General features: G+C 44.3%; 1 pseudogene; it reads right to left on the bottom strand.

Moving 5' to 3' along the window:
• Positions 1 to 19,570: 19,570 nt before the first annotated feature.
• Positions 19,571 to 22,018, bottom strand: LOC135385044 (uncharacterized; annotated as a pseudogene).
• Between the last annotated feature and the right edge of the window lie 840 nt (positions 22,019 to 22,858).

Genomic DNA, 22,858 nt, shown 5'->3' with positions numbered 1-22,858 from the left:
CTCCAAAGTACGTAACAGTGACGGTCCCATAGACGTCCCTCGAGATCTCTAAAGGATTTCTGAGGGACTTCTCCGGTACCTCAAGCCCACGCTGGTAGGAGGCTTCACAGCATAGCATATTTGCTCTGCAGAGGTGCTAGCCTCATCTGCTGATTGTTCTCTAGGGTCATCGGTATCCGGTGCGCGTATTTACGAACTCCACACTGTTAGTGTGTACGCTATAAGGAAACCACATTCGCTTTTATACAGGGAAAAATTGTCAGTTTATTGGTTTCAAATATATTTGAGCTTCAAAGGAACAAAATATCACACTGCACAGTTCCTATAGCAATCCAAAATCATACAAATCACATTTACTTGGAACATTGCACAGACGAAAATGACATGTGCAACACCGTAAGCATGACATCACATCTGCGTAAAGAGAACAGTTTGGCTTGTCACAGCCAGTGATTCGTTCCCCGGTCAGCCTCATTACGGCACAGTGAATCACTAGACAGAGACGGGACACCGGTTATGTTAAAAGGCAAGTCGAATTGAATTCAGAAGTTGAAGCCAAAAAGGTAAGGTGTGGCACTGGTATGCCCAAATAAGAGCACTTGTAGCAAACTATGCATATATCGACATACAGATACAAGCAAATTAATATAATGCCGTTTCTGAGATTGCCACAAAGATCCATAGAGAATTTTTGTATGCACAAGTCCTGTCAGCTTCCACACTAAAAAAAGATAGGAACAATAGCTTGCACATCCACAGCACATTTTCGCTTGAAATGTGAAGTTTTATCTATAACTTTTGTCACAAATTACAAGCAATTTAATAATTTTCTCATGCTGAGAAATTAAATTTTCAAAATTACAGTTCAACATTTGCCGTGTTAGTATCAGATTTTTACACCATGAATCCAGAGCTGATGTCTGATATAGCGTGTCCCTATCAAAATACACAGCTTACTACAAAGGCAATTTTAATAGATTTTTCTAACGCGCAAGGCAACATATGCTTCTCTCATAAGCGAGTGGTGCAGTTTTCAACTAAGTAACCGAAACAAAGCTATGTATCTGAGTACACACAGTTTAAATGTCCTCTTTGTTGCTTCCATGTGCTGCTCCTGATTTGTGACTTTCCTGAGTTCGCGATGCGTGGTGCAGTCACAACATAGTTGTCTATTTCATTTCCCTCCCATGAAGGTAGCGACGCTAGAGGCACCGGGATCTTCGTGAGGTAACCTGACAACAAACAAAACCGAGACGTAATTAAATATTTAGATCATATACTTCATAGTTTTTTTTCGTTCCAGGGCGATATACAAAATGTTTTGTTATTGAGAATACAATTAAAAAAAAGAAAAAAAAGAGCTAATTAGATACCGCTTGGGGCGAAAACCTGTATGAACAGCTTAAAACAAAAGTTCACGGAACACCAGGGTGTCGCGTTTCTCCAAGGGAGCGACAACCTAGCAGCAAAAAGGAGTGGACATACATACTGAGAGATGGATAGAATAGCTCGCCACCTGTTCCCTATTCGACCGCTTCGTGATAGCTAGCAGGAAAGCGCTCCGATGAAGAAATACGCAGGTGCCGTGTTCCGTAAACTTTTGTCCCAAGCTGTACTTATACTGTCCACATAGTATGCATATACACACAGAAAATAAATATATTTCATTATTTAGCTTATACAGATTGCTCTGAAACAGTACAGGAGGTAAACATGCCTAGTTTGCAAGCCTCACGTGGTAATACAGGTCAGTGGCATGCCAAATGGAGCTCCTGCAAGCAGGGACACATTTGGAATCCTATCACAAATTTAATTACCTTGGCATTGTTGATCTGCTCATGAAAAAAATTCCCATACGGATCGTACAGTAGTTGTTTATTGGGATGCTGCAGGACAGGCCGCTGTGAAAGAACTGTTGTGGTCACCTATATAGATAGGAAAATGTTAAGAATTGCATGACTGGGTGCTCTGCTTGGGATAGAAATGAAAAAGCGGGACACCTTGTAGATGACGCTGACTTGTTCCTCTGAACTGAGAAGATGGAAGTGAGTAATCTTCTGCTGAGAGCAATCTTAAAGTGTATAGGACAGAGGAGAGTCAGTTACCCCTGGCATAGCATCCTTTTTGTCGTACTGGAAGCTAGCTTACGCTATCCATGTGTACATGCTGATTCCCACGCAATGAATGCACTGGCTCTGGTTTACCTGAAATTAGAGAAAGAGTACTACAGCTTACCGTGTGTGCGTTCAGGCCAAAAGCTTGTGATGGATAGCAGGCTGCTGTAACTTGGCAAATCCTTCATTGACTGATCCTCTGTAATGACATTCAGCGTGTTACGGTGCACGATACATGTTTGTTACAAGCCAGTGTTTTCATACTATAGGTGTTTGATAATAAAACTCAGTGTCAGTCTAACTTACAGTGTTGTTCTGGACTCGGCCATTGGTAGCGATTTCTCAAACAACTTCTCAACTTAGCAACTTGTCAAACATCTTCATAACGAACCCTGAAACTGTGGAAAAAAACACTAAACGCTCTTTACGTTGTCAAACGTGTTCGCTCTGAACTGCCAGAAAATTATGTCCGTCCGTACGCTGCAAAACTTCACTGCATTATGAAAACCAGAACCCGTGACAAACTATCGTTATCTAAAAAAGAGCAAACATACCTATACTGCCGTCCATGTCTCTCACTTGTACATCAAACTGCAGCAATACGCACGGACGCACGCCGCCATCATGGAAGCCATAAAGACAAAGAACGGACCGAACGGACAACCGTCCTGCTCCCGCCCGCCACTTTTAGCGTTCAGTTTCACTCAGCCGCAGTACCGTATGACCGTTTGCTTGTTACCAATTTCAAAACCATGACATGCAGTTATCCGCGGTACGTTACTCTCTATTGTCTACGTTAGCAGCTTTGCGTTACTCAAACGATGCTGTGAGCAACATTACAAAGCTAGTGAGAAATTAAAAATGATTAGCGCCATCTGGTTGCTAACGGACGCCATAATTCGGCCTCGCAGTTTGCGAGCGTTTGCGAGAGAGTAGAAGAAGGGAAGTGGGAGAGCGGGAGGGAAGTCCCCATTACGACCGCCGAAGTACTCATGATGGACTTCATGGTGGTTGCCCTCCGCGGCTGTTCCTGGGACGTCTAAGGGATTGCCCACACGGGACGTGGGATGTGGGGATCTTTTTCGGACGTCCCAGTGAGGTTTCGTGTTGTCTGGGTTTGAAGACAAAAAAAGCAGAAGATGTAGCTGCGGGAAGCACAAACAAAACCACGCGTTCCTATTTCGCCAGTTGTTCATAGATGACCCGACACAGTGTTGCTGCTTTGCCGGTGTTCGTCGGCGTTTCTACGCTGCTCCCAACTGGTAAACAGCGGCGCGGAGCGTCGAAAATGGCCGAAAGTGCGCTATTCCCGGAAAGTTCCGTTAAATTAGGATAACGTAAGCGACCCGTAAAATTTTACAGTAACGAGTCGGGTAATTCTTCCGTTTTTTGGAAAAATTTCTTAGAGTGTACTCTTCCTAGGCTTCATAAAATCATAACGTTACCCTAGGTTGCCCTATGTGTTCTACGTCCTCTGTAACGCCAAACTCATTGCACTTCGGAGAGTCTCGCTTGGCTTGACGGATGGCGACGAAGTAAAATGGCTTCTTGCGTTGCCAAAGAGCATGCGAAAAAGCATTGTGGTACAGGCACACGACCTAATGGGACATTTCGCAACAGAAAGAACCGTCGCAAAAATCAAGGAGCGTTTTTGGTTTTCTAAAATGAGGCGCTATGTGCGTTGCCATATCAGTAAATGTTTCGAGTGCCTTCTAAACAAATGCCGAAGCGGAAGGAAGCCAGGTTTGCTCCATCCGATTCCACCGGGAACGTATCCATTCGAGGTGATACACGTGGACCACTTGGGGCCCTTTGTGAAAAGCACGAAAGGAAACCAACACCTTCTCGTAGCTGTGGATAATCTTACGAAGTTCGTCAGATTGTTTCCTGCGAAGACTACTACAAGCAAGAGCGTGGTGAAGGCGTTAGAGCAACTTATTCTTGAGAGGGGCCTTCCCCGAAGAATTATCAGTGACCGGGGAACCTGCTTCGCTTCTCACGAGTTTGAAGAATTTTGCCAGTCAAGGGGAGTGCAGCACATTCTCAACTCCTCCAGACATCCTCAGGCAAATGGACAAGTGGAACGCGTGAACCGCGTACTTGTGCCCATCATTTCAACTGCCATCAAGAGGAGAGACCACAAGGACTGGGACGCTGAAATCCCTAGCATAGAGAGAGATTTAAACAACGCAGTATGCAAAACTACAGGCAAGACACCGTTTGAAACATTGCATGGCTACTCGCCCAATTTTTATGACGGTAGACTACATCAGTTAGCGGATGAGAGGAATGACGCGACGTGGAGCGACCCAAGGGAACTGCAAAAGCAGGCCAGGGAGAAAATTTTGGAAGAACAAGAGCACATGAAGGCTCACTACGACAAGCGTCACTACAGAGCCACTGAATATCAAGTAGGAGATATTGTTGTCCTACAGCGTGCTCCTGAGAAGACAGGACAACCTACGAAAACGCAACAGAAGTATCGAGGACCACTCGTCGTTACTCAGTGTATTCCAGGAGACACGTATCGAGTGATGGATTTGAGAGAAGGCGGACGACAGCATAGGTTCGCTACTACGGCACATGTCTCGCAGATGAAACTGTGGGGACACCGCGAAGACCCTTCTATAGAAGAGGACGAATCAAACGAAAGTGATGAGGAAGAGGACGTAGAATCCCCAGCGAGTCCTCCAAGGCGGTCACCTCGGAAACGCCGAGACACAAACACCAACGTATAAAATTGGAGAGAACTAGTACAACCTCTTGAGGACAAGAGAAGTTTCGAGGATGGCCGAATGTAGGGGATTAAACAAAACAAAAATGAAGATGTAGACGCCAGAAGGAAAAGTGAGAAGCGCCAGCCAGCGCCAGGCGAGAGAGAAAGAGACTGTAACCGTATATTCAGAATCCAAAGGGTATTCTCAAGTGTATTGAGATGATAGGGTGCGTCAGTTCATCGGTGTGAGCGGCGTTGTTCGGAATCATTCCTTTGTGTACCAAAAATGTACTTTGTATTGATGTGTAACACCGTTGGGAAGAAATAAACTACAGGATTACCCAACACAAGGAAAGGGGAAATGTTCGTGGGAAAGGGAAAGTGGATGAGGGTTGGACTAGCACAGAGATAGAGAGAGAGAGAGAGAGAGAGAGAGCGTGCCCGGTCAAAATAACAAGAGGAAACATGTGTTGCTGTGTGTGGCTGGATCATTGACGCTTGAAATTGCTATAAGAGGCATGAACGCTGCACTGGATCGTATTGGAGCAACCGGATTGGGCTGCAATTTACTGTGAAAAACGCGTCGACGCAGACAAACTCTTTTTTGCAGGCAGAGATCTCATAAATGTTGTATATGGCTTAAATTCTAGCTGGCTCGACAGAACCACCAACAGCTTTGTACAAAAACTGCTCTTCTCCCCTCGGAACGCAAGACTTAATGAATAACAACGATAATAATTATAATGAATAAGTAAGAACACGACTGGTGACAGCGGAGTTGGGTCTGTGCTCCAGATTTATTGAAGCTGTAGTGGAATGTTGAAGGGAAAACCCCGTAAAACCCCCTTATGAAAGGTCTTTAGCCACAAATACCGGGAAAACATGATGCTATTGATGTTCTGAGGCTGGAACACATATAGAAAGGACAAACACATACAAGGCCTCAAATGAATAAGAAATCGAGTATGAAAGATTGAAGTCACTGAAAAGGTTAGCCAGCTGTAGGCAATTGGTAGAGCCCTGGACCGGTATTCCAGAAGATGTAGGCTAACCTTTTCAGTGACTTTCATCTTTCAGTACCGGCAAAAGGCTGCCGGTATCACCTTCCTACAGGCAACCGGCAGAGCGCGCAAATAACCGGTCGTGCTGTATAATACCGGCTTGGTGGCAACTCTAGCCACCACAAAGGCCGGCTCTTCCTCTCCTGCATTTGGAACAAGGTCATAGGGTGAGAAAGGCGGAATGAATGGCGACTACCAAGACCTCTTAATGCGTCCGTTTGAAGTTTATGCAACAGCTTGGTACTGCTTGTATGTAGCCAGCCTTCTCGTTTATGGATTTCCATTTCAGCTTTATTCCCATAAAGCACGGAGGGAGCCTGGGACAAAAGACTTGATTTTAGCACGAAAGGCACTCGGCTTCCAGGGCTGTAGCAACAAAGACCATGGCTCCCTCCGAACATATGTCCATGGTAACTTACAATGCAGAAACTAGAATGAGGTATTTATTTATGTAAGGTTCATATTATACAGGGTGTTTTTTTTTCATCCCTGTCTCCATTCAAATTTCCTCCAAATCTCCATTCAAATCTGTGATGGAGACAGATTTTTCATTAAAAAAAAACTATAAGGGCTATAGCCATGCTGTTTTCACTTCTATCATCTCTGGGCTGGCGGACGTTCTTGGCCATATGTTGTTCAAGCGTCAAATGACTAATTACCTAAAATCGTTAATTAACTTTTTAATTATAAAAGCTACGAAGTTGTCCCAATGAGAACATCTGTTCCTTTCGGTGACCTGATATCGTAGTCGTTTTCGGAACAAAAATCCGTTCGGTAGACCGTCAGCAAAAAAAAAAAAAAAGAAGAGAGAATCGTGAAGGCACACCAATTTTTCTTTATTTTCTTCATTGCGCATCTTCGGAGACGCGTCTTGCCTTCACCCCCAATTTTCTGTTCTGTTAGAAGCAGGCGGTGCATGGAATGTACCACGTGTTTCTAACATGAGTACTTCAAATAGAACGTGAGTTTTGCTTATCGGTCTGTTTGCGAGCAATTCTCTTTGCAATAAGAACATACACTTACGAACGCGACAGAATTCTAGGGCTGTAAATCTATGATGCTCTTCGACGACCGTGCTGAATTTACCATCGGCGTGGGATGTATGCAAATTCCACGACACCAGAACGCGTCCACTCTAGATTACTCTGCGATTCCACTACATATGATTAAGCAGGTCCCTGCACATACGCGACATACTGATAGCATGATCATGACAAGCATGTTGCCAGAGAATATTAAACCGTTATGGGGAATGGAATGTTTGACGACATTTTGCTCCACAAAGATCACGTGTGATTCTTACGAATCTTTAAACAGACATCCATCCCAACAGTGCTTGTGCAGAGGAATATTTTGCAGCATTAACAAAACTTGTTATCGTGCGAGACCTATCACCTGGAAGGAGGCTACCATACACCATCGTCCATCTCATCTGCTGCCCGCAACACTGAATTTGCAAAAGTACAGCCGTTGCACGTTAACATGTACAGTCCTACCCTTCCCGACAAGTTTTCAAAATGTGAATCGTTCATAATATTTGAAGGGGGCACAAAATGGCCATTTGCTTGAACACAGTGTGAAAAGGGAAACACAAATTTTGCCGCCTGCCCCCATGCACACCAAAAGTAGACGGCGGTCTTGCCATACAGTAGTCAGAGCTACCCAAGGCGCTACGAAAGTTTTCCGCGTCCCCGAGAAGTTCACAGCTGTAGACGCAGAATACGAGAAGCTTCGTGCCATCCGCCGCCGCTCCGAGCGCCGAGGCCGCCGGTCCGGCCTTCAATTCAGTGGACAGGTGGTGGTGGTGGTGGTGATGGTGAAAGGGCTTGCCGTTGTCGCTGTCAGTGGACAGAAGCCAAACGAATAGGTAGTCCATAGACATTTATGCAAACCTGCACGCGACCATTGGAGGAACTTTGAGTCGTCCCTCTTTCACGCAAACCCTCTCTCGGATTTGGTCCGTGCTCAAAGGTCTCTCTGCACCTGTGATTGAGAGGCAGCCATTCCGATCGCTATCGTTAGCTGCGGGACGCACAGAGCTACAGGTCGCAGAGGTCGCAGGTTACTGTGCTCACCTAACTGCAACTCCTAATCACATACTAGCAGCTGCGAAAGACATTCCCATCGTATTAGAGTCATCGGATGAACCGTCTGTAGGCGTTCTCTTCTCGATCAAAGAGCTACAACACTCCGGAATGCACACCTCCCCGGGGGCAGATCAGGTCACATATAAAGCCATTGAAAACCTCCCAATGAGTGGACGACAAACACTCCTGAATATAATCAACCAATCTTGGTGCACGAAAACTGTTCCGAGTCCATGAAAAACCGCCATGGTAATTCCCATCTTAAAACCAGAAAAAGTCGCCGCACAACCTCGACTCGTTTCGCCCAATAGCCCTTACCAGCTGCATAGGCAAAATCATGGAGCGCATGATCCACTCATGCTTAAACTGGTATTTTGAAACCAGGACCTATTTCCCAGAGGTCATGGCAGGATTTCGCCAAGGAAGGCCGGCGATAGATAATAATAGATAGATAGATAAACAAGCTCGGACTGAAAGACAGCTAACAGCTGGTGTTTTCCTCGACGTGATGAAGGCGTACGACAGCGTGCTGCACAGCGTCATGCACTCCAAGAGGCTGGGATAAGTGGCCGGCCCCTATCATGGATCCAAGATTTCCTCTCTGATCGGTTCCTATTTGTGCACATTTCAGAGGGAGATACGACCACATATCCCGTTCACCGTGGCGTTCCACAAGGAAGCGTATTCAGTCCACTGCTCTTGAACATCATTATGGCTTCACTCCCCTTACAGTTATGTGAACATATCCATGTAAGAATATATGCTGACGACATATGCATCTGGACCTCAGCTGCCCGCCGCGATACGATCCAACAACGTCTACAGACCACTCTAGACACTATTGTATCCTACCTCGCCGACCGCGGGCTCTCGATCCCACCAAACTAAACGGTAGCCATGGATTTTACGCGCCGCTCTTTTAGGAAGTACCCTCATGTTGGGGTATACCGCTGAAGTTTGTCCCGCATTATAAATACTTGGGCATCATCACAGACAGAGGGTTGGCACAGTCGAAACACCTAAAGTCAACTTTGACCAAAACCAACAACTATACCAACGTGCTACGACGCGTCACTGGAGCATCCTGGGGGTTGACGTATGCGGACCTGCGTCAGCTAAACTGCTCCCTCATAACAGGAACCCTAAGGTACAGCTTGCCGTATTTACACGGCCTGAGTAGAAACGGAGAGATGGAACTCCTACGGATCCAAGCACGTAGCCACCGAGTATGCCTAGGAGTTCCTAGGACCACTGAGACATACTCCGTCTTAGCTGATGCGAAGGAACCACCGGCACATGTCCTGCGAGACAGAGAGACACTCCGTACCTACACGCGGTTTCTCACCTGACACCAATCACATTACCTCCAGTCTATCGAGTCGAACTGCCCCTCGTCTACGTTCGGAGTTGGTCTCCTGTCTAAAAAGCTTGATTCGATTTGGGTTTTTCTGGCGCACTAGCTACTCAGGCCATAATGCGCCAAATACTACTATAAGTTCTATCTACGTAAAATTTGTGTGTTTACTAAAAAAGTGTTAAGTGCAGTGTTAGTAATTAAAATCACAGATCCTTTAAAAACCGGTATCTTTAAAAAACATATTTTCAAAGGGTATGAAACTTTCATCGCCCAGCAAAAGCGCCGGGTGGAGTGGTAAGAAGTTTCTGTAGAATAAAACAAAATGACGTTCACGAAGATGCTGATATGCTGGGCATACAATGAGGATATGAAGGACTGAGAGCTGTTCCCCAAAGTGACTGCATTCAGGAGGGTCTTCTTCCCGTAAGAGATATCCATGTGTTAAAGGGATTCTGACCAGAAGTTCGACAAATCTTTCGTTTGCATCTATTACGAAGGTATAATATGCCTCCAAGCCACACGCGAAATATTTTGGCTGTGCGCGGCGGTAAAGTTTGCCAAACGGCGGGCTGAAAACCGGCTTCGCTTTTCCTCCTCGCGCAATCGGGGCCGAAATCTAGCCTCTTTGTACTGGACATCCTCCAGTTTCCGTGTGCGTGACGAAAGCACGAGGTCCACGTTTCATTGGGCGCCCGGACCGGAAGTTCTGTTGTTAGTGAGTTTGTGAGAGCGCCGGCATTCGTCCGGAAAGCGATCTTCAATATGGACGTCGAAGGAAGAAATGCGGAGACTTCGAGCCCCGAACTTCTTTCTGACATTTCTGCGATCGAGAAGAAAATTCTGCGTGCTAAACACCTCGGTAGGCTTTCGAAACGTCACCGATGCTGCGAATGTGAGATGAAGTTAGAGCTCTACGAACATCGGTCACAGATGGAGCAAACAGCATGTGTCGCCTGTCTTCAGGTAAGCGATGAGCTTTTTAACGCACACTGTGATCGAACACGTATACGTTCTCTGAAATTTCGTGTTCTGATATTTAATGCGCACTTGCTGTTCATGGTGCCGGTGTGGCTGGTGTGTCATAATGCCGAAGGAGATCGAATGCTTGTGCTGCCAGGAGCTCGAAAACACTGCCGAATGACTGCAGTATGAGTGCATTACAACCCACGAAGATTTCCAACTTGTATGCTTCAATATGACTGTCCTGAAGGTCGCATATTGAACTCCGTGGGCAGCGCGAACCTATGAGCGACTATATTCAGAAGTAAGTCACATGTGTCCTTGTCGAACGATGTTAAAATTTGGGCGCCCAAAACTGGTTTGGTCCTGCATTAAAGTCGTTAAAAACTCCAGTACAGGGCGCAGCACGTAAAAAGACTATACAGTACACAACACTGAACTGGAGAAAACCAATAGTTTGTAATTGTCAGTGTGCTGTGTCCTAAGTCACGTTTTTATGTATTGCCCTGTGCATAAGGTTTTAGCGTAGGTTTTTAGCGATATTGAGTGTTCTTGATTGTCGATTCAGTGAAAAGTAAAACAATGTTGGTTTCGAAAAGAACACAGCATGTGCAGTAATGTACAGGGTATGGGCAGGTAAACTGTAGTTGCTCTCAGGTACATGTAGAAATGACACTGCACACACACTGTACTGTAACCGGTTACCTATTTACCTAAACTATATTTTATGTACATCTGTGTAGACGATGCAGATACACTGCGTGTCGCCAGTTTGCAAGGTGAGTATGGCACAAGCTTGGGAAAAACCAGAGCATGGTCATCCCAGCCTGTGCAGTGAAAAGGGTCTGGCAAGCCTTTCCCACAGAAAATGCCACAGGCTTTGAGTACCCAAGATCCTAACTGGAGGTACCTCTTCGCACAGCTCGTCTATCGCGTTTAAAATAATTCAGCATCTGTATTTGGGATGATTTATAGCTCTCAGGATGATGCATGATTCATGAGTTCAATATGTTGTGTTGAAACACAACACTAGTCCTTTTTAATGAGTCTTGCGGAACGATACATGAGCACTCCTTTCGTGACATTGTGTACCATTGCTACAGTGAACAATTTCTTGAGCAAGACTGATGAACGAACGAAAAACAGAGTCTGTCTTCCAAATATGTATGTTCCTTGTAACTTCCGTATTTGTTAAGTGACCCATGTTGATGTCCCCCCTCATGTAATGCCTGTGAGGGCCTTTGAGATATATTCATCAATAAATAAATATCAAAACCGGAAAAAGATGTAACACCTATCCTCTCTTTGTGTGAATGATACGTAAACATTCTCAGAAGATCCGTGACTTGAAAACCCGAGACGAGGTAGGGACGATAACAGACAAACACAAACACGGTGTTTGTGTTTGTCTGTTATCGTCCCTACCTCGTCTCGGGTTTTCAAGTCATGGATCGTCACCACCAGCTCACTTGCTACCTAACTTTCCTTTCGTTATCATTCTCAGAAGATTTGTACATAGTCACACTTTGCCTCATTTTACCTAAAGCCTAGTTCCACCTCTTACATCATCTCCACATCTTCAATCCCCAAAGCAGTACAAGGCTAAAGTAATCAGCTACTACATAAAAAGAAGGAGGGGGAGGAAAACAAGCTGGCACATCTAAAATTCGAAGAAACCCTGGTGCTTTCACGGAGCTACTCACGGCTCAGTCCTGGATCAGATCCCGATGGAAAACAGCTTTTCTGAGCCTCAGTGATAGATTCCCTTGATTGCACTGACTGTGAGGCACAACTTGGCTTGGTGGCAAGTGGGCTTGCGTCTGATTGTACAATTTGGAATAAAGGGAGCAAGGAACATCCGTCTACGGTCTTAAGAAGGATATCAACATTACCTGTCAAGGTACAGCATTTCATGCTGCTTTCAGTAAGTACAACACTCCTCATAGCAGTTACCATTCGTGTTGGGAAAGCATGCTGAAGTTAGCTCAGGCAGTGCATCCAGAACTGTGAATCAGGTTCATAGAGAGCACCTGGTGAGAGGGACAGCAACAGTGTCCAGTAAAGACTCTCCAGGAATTTTGTGCAGGTTTGGGGGTCACACCTTTTAATAGTGTTGATGGAAAGCAGGGTGTGTGAAACACTGACCTCTGGTAGATGAATTCTTGTTATTTATAACCAGGTACACATGTTCTAGTAATCTAGAAAAAGCCTTGGCTCTCTTGGAGGAAATTGCTAATGGATCTGAGTGTCTTTTGTGGAAACAGGTTGTAACTGCCTTTCTATCCACCCTCCTTAGTTGCCCTAGCAAAAGCAAATATGTAATGCTGTACACCATATCTGATGCTAGCACACTAATTGCGTTGAGTGTTCTCAGGCTTCTGAAATGGAGCTACATCGTACATACGCTGTGCCATGTCATTAAGAACATAAATCAGACTGCCTTTACTTTTTAAATTGGCCCTTCAGTGCTTCATGTGAGTGCAAGAATGGCACCCTCAAAATGATAGGCAATGAGAATGATTTCTGCAATGTATCGAGCTTTGTAAAACAACAATTTTATTTGAAAATATATTCCAAAAGCCGGGTGACGACCTCATAATGTAGCGTCCTTTACTGCAAACACCGCTCAACACAACGATTAAAAACAGAGCGTAAACGTTTTGTCGCCTTTCCGGGTGGCATCATCAGTACAACAAAGGCCAAAGACGAGCACATCAGCCTATCTAAGAAGGCATCATACACATCCGATAGGGGGCCACGGTTTGTATTACAGGCTGAAGCATCACGCCTGATAAAGCAGGATTCTAAGAACTTTCTAGGGCCCCATCGCTAGTCATGTGCAAAGGTTACTGCACCATCAAAATATATGTCCCTTAGGACAGCAATGGTAGATTAATTCGGTCTTGGTTAGTTAAGCTAAGCACTAGTAGCCCTGGCAACGTCCCTTGTGTGCTCTTTTAGTCTTGTCCCGCGTCTTTTGTCTATCTCGCCAATGTACGTTCCATCACATTCTATGCACTCAACTTGATATGCACACTCAAAATGCCTGATGGGCACAGTGCCCTCCAAATAGCGTAAGCAATACGTTGGATGAAAGGAATGTGCACCATCGATTTGACTCCTTTGATGTTGTTTTTGATTGTTCTCTGTTGTAGGGATGATGCCACCTGGATAGGCAATGAAACGTTTACTCTATTCTTAATTGTTGTGTTAACCCGGTGTCCTCAGTAAAGGATTTTACATTACGAACTTTGTTTGAATGATGATTAGTGGCGAGTTTCATACCCTGGGCCACTACTCTAACAATTGCTTGTGGTAGTGTGGCGAAATGGAATAACGAGCCTCGTAAACAGTGTACTTGGAAATATATTTATTCATCCCTCATAGGTTGAAGAACCCAGTGTGGTGTTACATAACCGAGGGGCATGTAATCATACAAGACCGATCACCAAAAGGCATTGCTTTTGACTAGATTAAAATGTGAAGCGATGTAACATAACAAATGCTGCATGGTGGCGATATGATAGGTTCTCCTCACGAGTTGTCGCAACGGTTACGGTTAGTTGAGAAACTGCATATCCAGTTAGCAGGATCAAATTTTAATTAGGCTACTTTGGCCAACACGCGAGCATACAGCACAGTGCCAAAAGCCCTTACAAAATAAAAAAATACTACATCTACGTGGACCCAGAAATCAAGACAGTTCAAAATGCTGTGAACGAATTCCACTACGTTAGTTTTGCCTGAATACCCTTTTCTAAAGCCATGCTGGAATTTAAAAAAAGAAATCGAGAGACTCAACTTGGTTGACAACGTGGTAGTACATGATGTGCTCCATTAGTTTACAGGGAACCCTAAAAAGTGGAGCTGGTTAATAGATAGAAGGAGCATAGTTGTCACCTCTTCTGAAGACAGGAATCAGCTCGAGACCTATGTCCTCGACTCACACACATACTAAACACCTTTCACACAGATTAACGTATCTCCGTTCCAGCTCTTTCACTTTCAGATGTTCATCTCTGTTGAGTGGTCTGTCATTCTTGTAATACAGATTGGAATTGAAATGCAGGTGCATAAGGGATGCTCTGAAAGAAAAGTGTTTGGTTTTAGTCCTCTTAATGTTTCCAAAAACGAAAATAAACTTCACGGTGACTATTCTTCTGAAATGAGCAATTCCAGGATGACAGCAAAAAATATATCTCGCCATGTCATTATATCCACCTGGCACTTCAACTGAATAATGGCAGTTGAAGATGATGATGATTCAATTTAATGGCACATAAGCAACTCGGGCTACAGTGCGCCAAAACCATGGTAAAACTGTGACTTGTTAAATATCAGACGATTATACTAAAATAATATACTTTGTTGGTTGGTAAATTGAGATATAGACAAAAACATATGATAAAAATAAGCAATTGCAGAAAAGGCAATTGTTGGCTTTGTGTGACTGATGTCGAGTTTACCAAGCTACGTGTTGAATAATAATGTACGCTGATATGCTGTAGCATATAAAGTACAATCATACACACGCTCAATATGTGGTGGATATGTGAAACCAATGTACACATACTTACATTTCAAACTTTCTTGAAAAAAGCAGTCCATGTTTGTCGGATTTGCCAGACTCTATACAAAGCCAGTAAGCACAGTGTGGAAAGACTGTTTCATCTTTCGAAAGCGGTGGTGCAGCTACCACGACGCTTCCCCATCTCAAAGCTTCGGAGCGGCATAGCCTAGTAAGAAGCCATCAGAAGGATCTCATAAAGATAACTTGGTTGAAAAAGTGGAGGGTTCTGTGGGATACGTAAGAAAGCATACGCGTTACACAACAGCTACGAGAACGATCGACTGCACTTGCATGGTTTTCAGTACGTAGACTTGGAACTGAAAAATAAATCTGCTAACCTTGTTGAAACTACTTTTCTGTCAGGACCACACGAGAGCACACTTGGTTCCTTGAGTTGAAGGTAACATCAGGTCCCCATGCTCCTTTGAGATGCAGCAGACAGAATTTCGCTGAGGCGAGTTACTGCCGTTGCGGTTCGTTGCTTCGCAGCAGATCAAGAACAGTACACCGCAACGATGGGTGAAACGTTCAGAATATGGCGACCAACACCAACACCAATCCAATGACCCGAACAAAGAGGATGAACCGGGAGTCACACAAGTTCGCAGTTCGCAAGCTCGGCATACGGCATCCATTACAGCTGACCGGATACGGAAGCATATATGGAACGCGTGTACAGATTGAAAAGAAAATCGTAGAAACTGTTGCAGGTGATAAATGCAGGGTATATTTTTCTTTTTGAGGCTCTGTAATAAAAACATATTAACATAGAAATGCCATTTCATGAAGGAAATTGACAGGTATTGCGTGACCTCGTGACGCGTTTGAGCCAATTGTGGGTGTTGCGAGTGGCCCCCGTGTTGACGTCATCTTGATGGTGAGCCGGGGTGGATATTCTATATAAACGTATGTTTTCTCGGTTTGACGCTAGGCGTGCTGCACTCGGATGAAGTCGAATGTTTAAAATTCGAGTTTAGAGAAACCGCGGGTTTTTAATGCGTGAATTTTCGCATGGAGAGTCCTTGATGGGTGCTTTATCGACTGCAAAGAGCTCCCACAGTTTCTGGTCAGAGTCTGTTTAAATATGTGTGTCCCAAGCGGAGAAGACAGGACAGCACCTCATACAGTCGATTTGATGCAGACGGAGAAGGGCCTATCTTTGGTTTTGTAATGTGTAATTTGTTGCTTGTCTGTTGGTCCCAAGAGCTTTGCCAGTGTCTGTTAAGCTGGAATCCCACATGCGTTTTTTGAACGCGTTTCGCGTTCGCGGCGCCGCGAAACGCGGGCCGCGGAGCGTTTCCAGCCACGTTTTGAGAACCGCTCCATGCTCCAGCTTCGGACAGAAGAAACCCGAACGCTTTCCTCTCCGTCCAATAGCAGCACTCCGAAGGAGGAGCGCATGTCACGCTAACTTCCTGTGGCTCCCTGTCCGCAATAGCTTAATCCATAGCCGCCGTCGGGTACAAGATAAGATGGCGGGCGGCAAGTTTAACCTGGAAAAACTGCTCGACAGTACACGAGAACATCAGTACCTATTCGACAAAAGACACCCCGACTTTAAGAATGCTCAATTGAAAGAGGAGACATGGGAGAAGATTGGGAAGATATGTGGCATCAACGGTAAGCACTGCGAAAGTCCGTTTTCGTGGCGATCGGTGACACATGTAGTCCAATTTCAGGAAAACTGTGCGCTGGGAAATTTAAAAACGCAAAGGACAAATATAAGAAAACGTTGCTGGCGCTCAACGAGACGTCGAGGAGTGGCGCAGGGACGAAGGATGTTAAAAAAATAACATGGCCACACTTTAATCAAATTAACGACATACTCGGACCGTACGTGGAGGACGCGCCGTAAGTACTACAACGCCCTTTTCAGCATTGTACTTTATCCTTTGCAGTTAATTGGGCTGATAAATATTTCCTCTTAGAATAATAACAAACGTGGAAGTAAGAGAAGAAAGACAACCCTCAGGGTAAGTGCAAAGTATTTATTCCCATAGGGCAGCATTGAGATTCTCTCACTTTACTATTTATTTAACAGATACTGCAGGCTCTTCATGTAAGGGTGCACATACGGACAAAACTGATACATCAGAATTGTCAAGCCACTGATAACACTGTGTACAGTCTTACCAAAAACGTACAACAAAATCAAAACAAGCAATAGCTCTATAGCCACGATGCACCTCAACATAAAAAAGCCGTAGTAGAAAATCAAAATTATGACAGATGCAAAGATGCATCGTTTAGTGTCATTCCCCACCATGAAACTGTGTCTTCGAGCCCTTGGTTCAATCTTTCCTGATCACATGTATTGTAGTGTACAGCAGTGTCTGCAAAGTCTAATGTTCAAGCTTGGTCCAATACTTCCTGTGTTGTCATTCATATATACCAAAAAGAGCAACGTCCCCAGAACAAAGCCCTGTGGCACCCCTGACCCTACATTTAACACATTGGAGCCTAATTTCATGCAGTTCACAGTCCCCATCTCAACTGGAGGGCAACCAGCTGTCACTATCCCCACAGCAGAGTTCCCAGGCAGACATAGGATCAGAGTGAGTGGGGATGTGTATTTACATTAGGTGTAAATTTAAACTCTTATTGGGCTGAGCATGTATGACTGATGTTTTCACTCCATCTGTTGCAGTCTTTTTGCTGACCTTGACTTCCTGGAAGATGATCTGTAAGTAAATAAGTACATTCACAATTGTATCATTCACACATGTGACGTGCAAGTACGTCAAAAATTTGTGTCTAGTTGGGGCCTGCGTGCGGAAAATGTGTGCCTTGCCAACACCTTTGAATACGCTCTTGAACCCCTGACTTACTTTGTTTTAATCTTCTGCTCGCATAATGTTGTGCAAATAACTTAAATTATCACAATGGTCACATCGACCAAAAGTTTGCCCTTTAACAACCTCTGAACAAATACCTCAGTGGCTTCTCATACACTTTTCATAGTTGTCATCTCTGCCTTATTACCCATCAATCTAAAACAGAACTCAAGCTGAACATTCAGCAGAAAAGACACCACCATCAGCGGAAAGGCGGAGATTCATATAGAATAGACCGAATGAGTAAGTATGGGTTCATGCGAGGTGAATGTACGTGACAACGTAATGTTGTACTAGGTGCACAAAATATGACGACACCATGAAGTTGTGCCTTGAGAACCTGAAGGACATCCAAGAAAGGCGAAGGAATGCAAAGGAGGTGGCTGACGACATGCAGGTGCAATGTGCAGCACCTGCAGTGAAAAAGCTTGAAAGTAGTGAAATAGCCAGAAATGCTTAGACAAAGATGACCAGGATGATGCATTACACGAAATGGAGATGATTCTGTATAGGTACCTAAAGAAAGCACGAGCGAAAAAGCAGCAATATGTAGAATCTTTTGTCTAGTCCACAACGCAAGAACTTGCAGAAATGATATTTTAAATTTTTCGTCCCGTTTCTTTCACGTCATATGTTTTACTTTGTCATTCTTAGTTGTTTCATGTGGAATGTTTTATCTTCTGGAACTGTGCAATATCTAGATTCTATTTTTTGTCCCGTTTCTTCCACGTCATATGTTTTACTTTGTCATTCTTAGTTGTTTCATGTGCAATGTTTCATCTTCTGGTACTGTGCAATTCCTAGATTCTATTTTTTGTCCCGGTTCTTCCACGTCATATGTTTTACTTTGTCATTCTTAGTTGCTTCATGTGCAAAGTTTTATCTTCTGGTACTGTGCAATTCCTAGATTCTATTTTTTGTCCTGGTTCTTCCACGTCATATGTTTTACTCTATCATTCTTAGCTGTTTCATGTGCAATGTTTTATCTTCTGGTACTGTGCAATACCGAGATTCTATTTTTTGTCCCGGTTCTTCTACGTCATATGTTTTACTTTGTCATTCTTAGTTGTTTCACGTGCAATGTTTTATCTTCTGGTACTGTGCAATTCCTAGATTCTATTTTTTGTCCCGGTTCTTCCACGTCATATGTTTTACTTTGTCATTCTTAGTTGCTTCATGTGCAATGTTTTATCTTCTGGTACTGTGCAATTCCTAGATTCTATTTTTTGTCCCGGTTCTTCCACGTCATATGTTTTACTTGATCATTCTTAGCTGTTTCATGTGCAATGTTTTATCTTCTGGTACTGTGCAATACCGAGATTCTATTTTTTGTCCCGGTTCTTCCATGTCATATGTTTTACTTTGTCATTCTTAGTTGTTTCATGTGCAATGTTTTATCTTCTGGTACTGAGCAATTCCTAGATTCTATTTTTTGTCGCGGTTCTTCCACGTCATATGTTTTACGTTGTCATTCTTAGTTGCTTCATGTGCAATGTTTTATCTTCTAGTACTGTGAAATATCTAGTTTCTATTTTAGCATTTTAAATACATGTTTCTCTGTGATATCCTGGAATGTAAGTGACCTTATTATACAATGTACGTGACTTTCACTATGGGCAGCTGAGGAATGTCCACCAAAAATGTGCAATGCAATGTCTTTCGTGGACATGTGATACAGGAATATGATTAAAAATGCATTTTCAATGATTATTTACCTTTTCTTGTCCCAACATTCTATCATCTACCAAAGGAAACTAATGTTCTACTCACCAGCAATATGCACAAGAAACGCAGGAAAATACACAATGCAAACAGGGTTTGAAAAAAGACAGAAGGTGCACACCTTGGTGGTGGACGTCACTTCCATTTCATCAGGTGCCCCAGTTTTTCATGGTTTCGTCTCCCTGGAATGGCAGTGCACCTTCTTCCATGAAATAGTCAGCCAAGTGCTCTCTCACTTGATGTGCAGCACTAGAACAAGTTTCACCCAATGTTTCAATGTTAAACAGAAGTAAAATACAGCCTAATGTTTAAGAGGCAACGAGGTGGGAGATGAAACATAGCTTTCTGAGGAGCACATGACGAGCAAGCAGGCGAGCATGTATGCAGGTACATAAACATAACACATTATTGAATCTTCGAAATATTAGCAATGGAGACACACGAAAAAAGACATGACACCACAAGATGGTGCAGAGCAAATGTTACACTCATGTGCAGTCCACCAGCACGCTTACTCATCATATGTTACACATTTTCCTCTTTGCAAAATTAAGCAAACATGTGAAAATATAAAACCTTGTGCAACGAAGGCCTGTTCTTGGAAACTGCGCCAGAGCTGGCCTTCCAGCTTCTTCAGTCCTCCACATTCCTCGAACTTCATCCCCTTCAGATCCTTCACGGTCCACTACCCCAGTAGGGCAATAGCAAGCTTTGGATGACTCTGACTCACTGAGAAGGAAATTGTGCAGAGTAATACATGCAGCTACAATACGTCTAATGTTGTCGTCTTTCGCTGCAAACGGACGCCGCAAGATCCTCCATCGTTGTGCAAGTACACCGAAGGCATTCTCAATTATCCTCCTGCCTCGAGAATGGCGGTAATTGAACACCCTCTGCCTCATCGATGTGATACCTGCACCAACATAATGATATACTTATTTTCTGCATGGTGTACGATATGTGATTTGATATGGGGTACCACTGAAAATATTGATCTGCAAAACGCATCCGACATACTTCGCTTGGGGAATGGTCGCATGAGAAACATTTTCAATGGGAACGCCTCATCGCCAACAAAAAAGTAGGGAAGCTCTGAACGATTCCCAAGAGGACTCGCTAGGGGGATGTTGGCCTCTCCAGACACGACGTCCTTCAGAAGGGACGACTGGGCAAATATTCCGCCATCGCTCTGACTACCGTGATGACCTATCTCAACATAGATGAACCTGTAAAACAGTGTTTTAATTGCAGGCGCATGGTATGGCTTGGATTCCAAGTTAGTTCATAAAATCGTGCGAGAAGTACCTGTAATAGGCGTCACAGACACCAAACATACACTTGGTAAAAGTGCCCTTATAATTCCTGTCAACACTCTCTGATTTGGCAGGGCATTGGACGACAATATGCTTGCCATCCATTGCACCAATTCAGTGTGGAATGTTCCAGCGCTCCAGGAATCCATGTGCCACCTGTTCACACAAAATGGGAGAATGAAAATAACCGCATGGCACAGCATAAATGAGAGAAATTAACAAGCCCAATATTAAGCAGTGCTGGTGGTAAGACATTACTGTAACTACGCGACTTTTTCCAGTAATAACTTGGCTCATTGTTTTGGAGCTCCAGTAACTCCTTGAGGAACTAGTTCCTTTTTTAGAGAACTTAGCCAAAGTAACTTGAGGCAAGTTCCTTTTGTTCAACTCTGATCCATAAATAGTGAAAGCTGCGGCCTCACCCTATAATGTTGTAGGGCAGTCCTGTGGGCCCCAGTTGTATACGTGTATGGTGCTGCTCGCTCTGCTGCCATGCTGTTACGTGGTTAATTGTACAAATTGGCCACACAAAAAGGCCGCGCTTAGCATGGTTCGACCTCACAATGTTCCAAATGATGCTCACCTCGATACGAAAATTCCAATGTCTGCTTTGTGCTGAGTTTAATAATTCTACTAAGAAACCAAAATCATCAAATACCACCCTGCAGATACACATAAAGGTACGCTTATTTCATTATATCAAATACTGGAGCAATCTTGATACAGTAGTAGTAGGCAACAGGTATACAAGGTGCACTTTTTAAAAATGCATTGTGACACGTTGCCGACAGTGAACGTTTAAAAAAACGGTTGTCACAAAAAAGTAAATAATGGCCTCACACCAACATTTTGCACACAGTAACTTGACTTATAACGAGTTTCTTTTATCGAGTAACTTGTTCATCTCTAATAATAAAGAGCAAAAATACAAACCTTCATCCACTCGTCCACAGCTCTCGGACATTGCACATGAAGTGGAGACACCACGTCCCAAATGACTTGACACGTCTCTGACACAATGCCACATAGCGTCGACCTCCCGATCAAAAAGTTGAACGAGCTACTGCATAAGTAATCCCCCGCAGCCAGGAATCTAAATACCAACAGTGTGTCACTGAGTTACACGCTGCTGCTAACGATACGCAGCGAACGAACGATCACAACAAACCTTAAGGTGGCGGCGAGCCTTTCATCTGGCTTGATTGATTTCCGCCACCGTGTATCCCTTTTGCGTAGCCTGTCCCCTACTAGACTCAACAGTGAGTCAAACGTCCTCGGGGGCATGCGCAAGAAGCTGAACAGGACAGGTTTGGTTACACGTTACACAGGGACAAGTTGAGCAAATGGGCAAATGAGCAGAACTTACTCTCAGTAGTAGACCTCGTCATTTGCCCTGCGCAAGCCGGGAAGAAGGTTGTGGGCTTGCCCAACACAGTCCCGCTCCCGCAAACACGGACGTACCCACCACTTCGTTTTCTTTTTCCGTTTTGTGGCAGCAGAGGCAGTGGCATAAGCAAGAAGGACGGTCATCAACACTTATTCTTCCCTGTCCAATTCAGCGGCGTGCGAAGCATCCATCTTTGAAACCAGGATTGGATTGAATATTTGCGAGAAGATGGCTACGAAGTACGATGAGTGCCGTGCTCTTCGAGAATACGCGTGAGAAAGAAAAGGCGTTTGCGAATGCGTTTCTCCCATGCGTGACAGGTTACCCAAGACGCGAACGCAAACGCTCCTGCGGCGCCGCTTTTTGAAACGCATGTTTGAATGGACCTTTAATGCTGCTTTTTAAACATAACCTGAGATCTTTTGATGGAATGTCGAAGAGCGTTATGTCATTTGTTAGGGCAGCAGCAGCTGCTCGATCGGCCTTTTCGTTTCCGGGTATCCCAACATTGCTGGGTACCCAGCAGAACAGTAACCGATAAGCCCTGTTAGCTATAGTGGGGGGGGGGGGGGGTAGCTTGCCGTTGTTGGCCGCACTCAAGTGGGCATCGTCACGACTATAGCCAAAGCTGTTAGCTATAGTGCTTGCTATGCTCCTTGCATGATGACCAATGGGGTCTTTTGTGCAACGAATGCTACAGAGAGTCTGTAAGGAACTCAAAGAATCTGTGTATATGA

Source organism: Ornithodoros turicata, chromosome 1, assembly GCF_037126465.1.
Source record: "Ornithodoros turicata isolate Travis chromosome 1, ASM3712646v1, whole genome shotgun sequence".
NCBI lineage: Eukaryota > Metazoa > Arthropoda > Arachnida > Ixodida > Argasidae > Ornithodoros > Ornithodoros turicata.
Note: the sequence above shows the minus strand (reverse complement) of the source record. Positions and strands in the feature narration are given on the sequence as shown.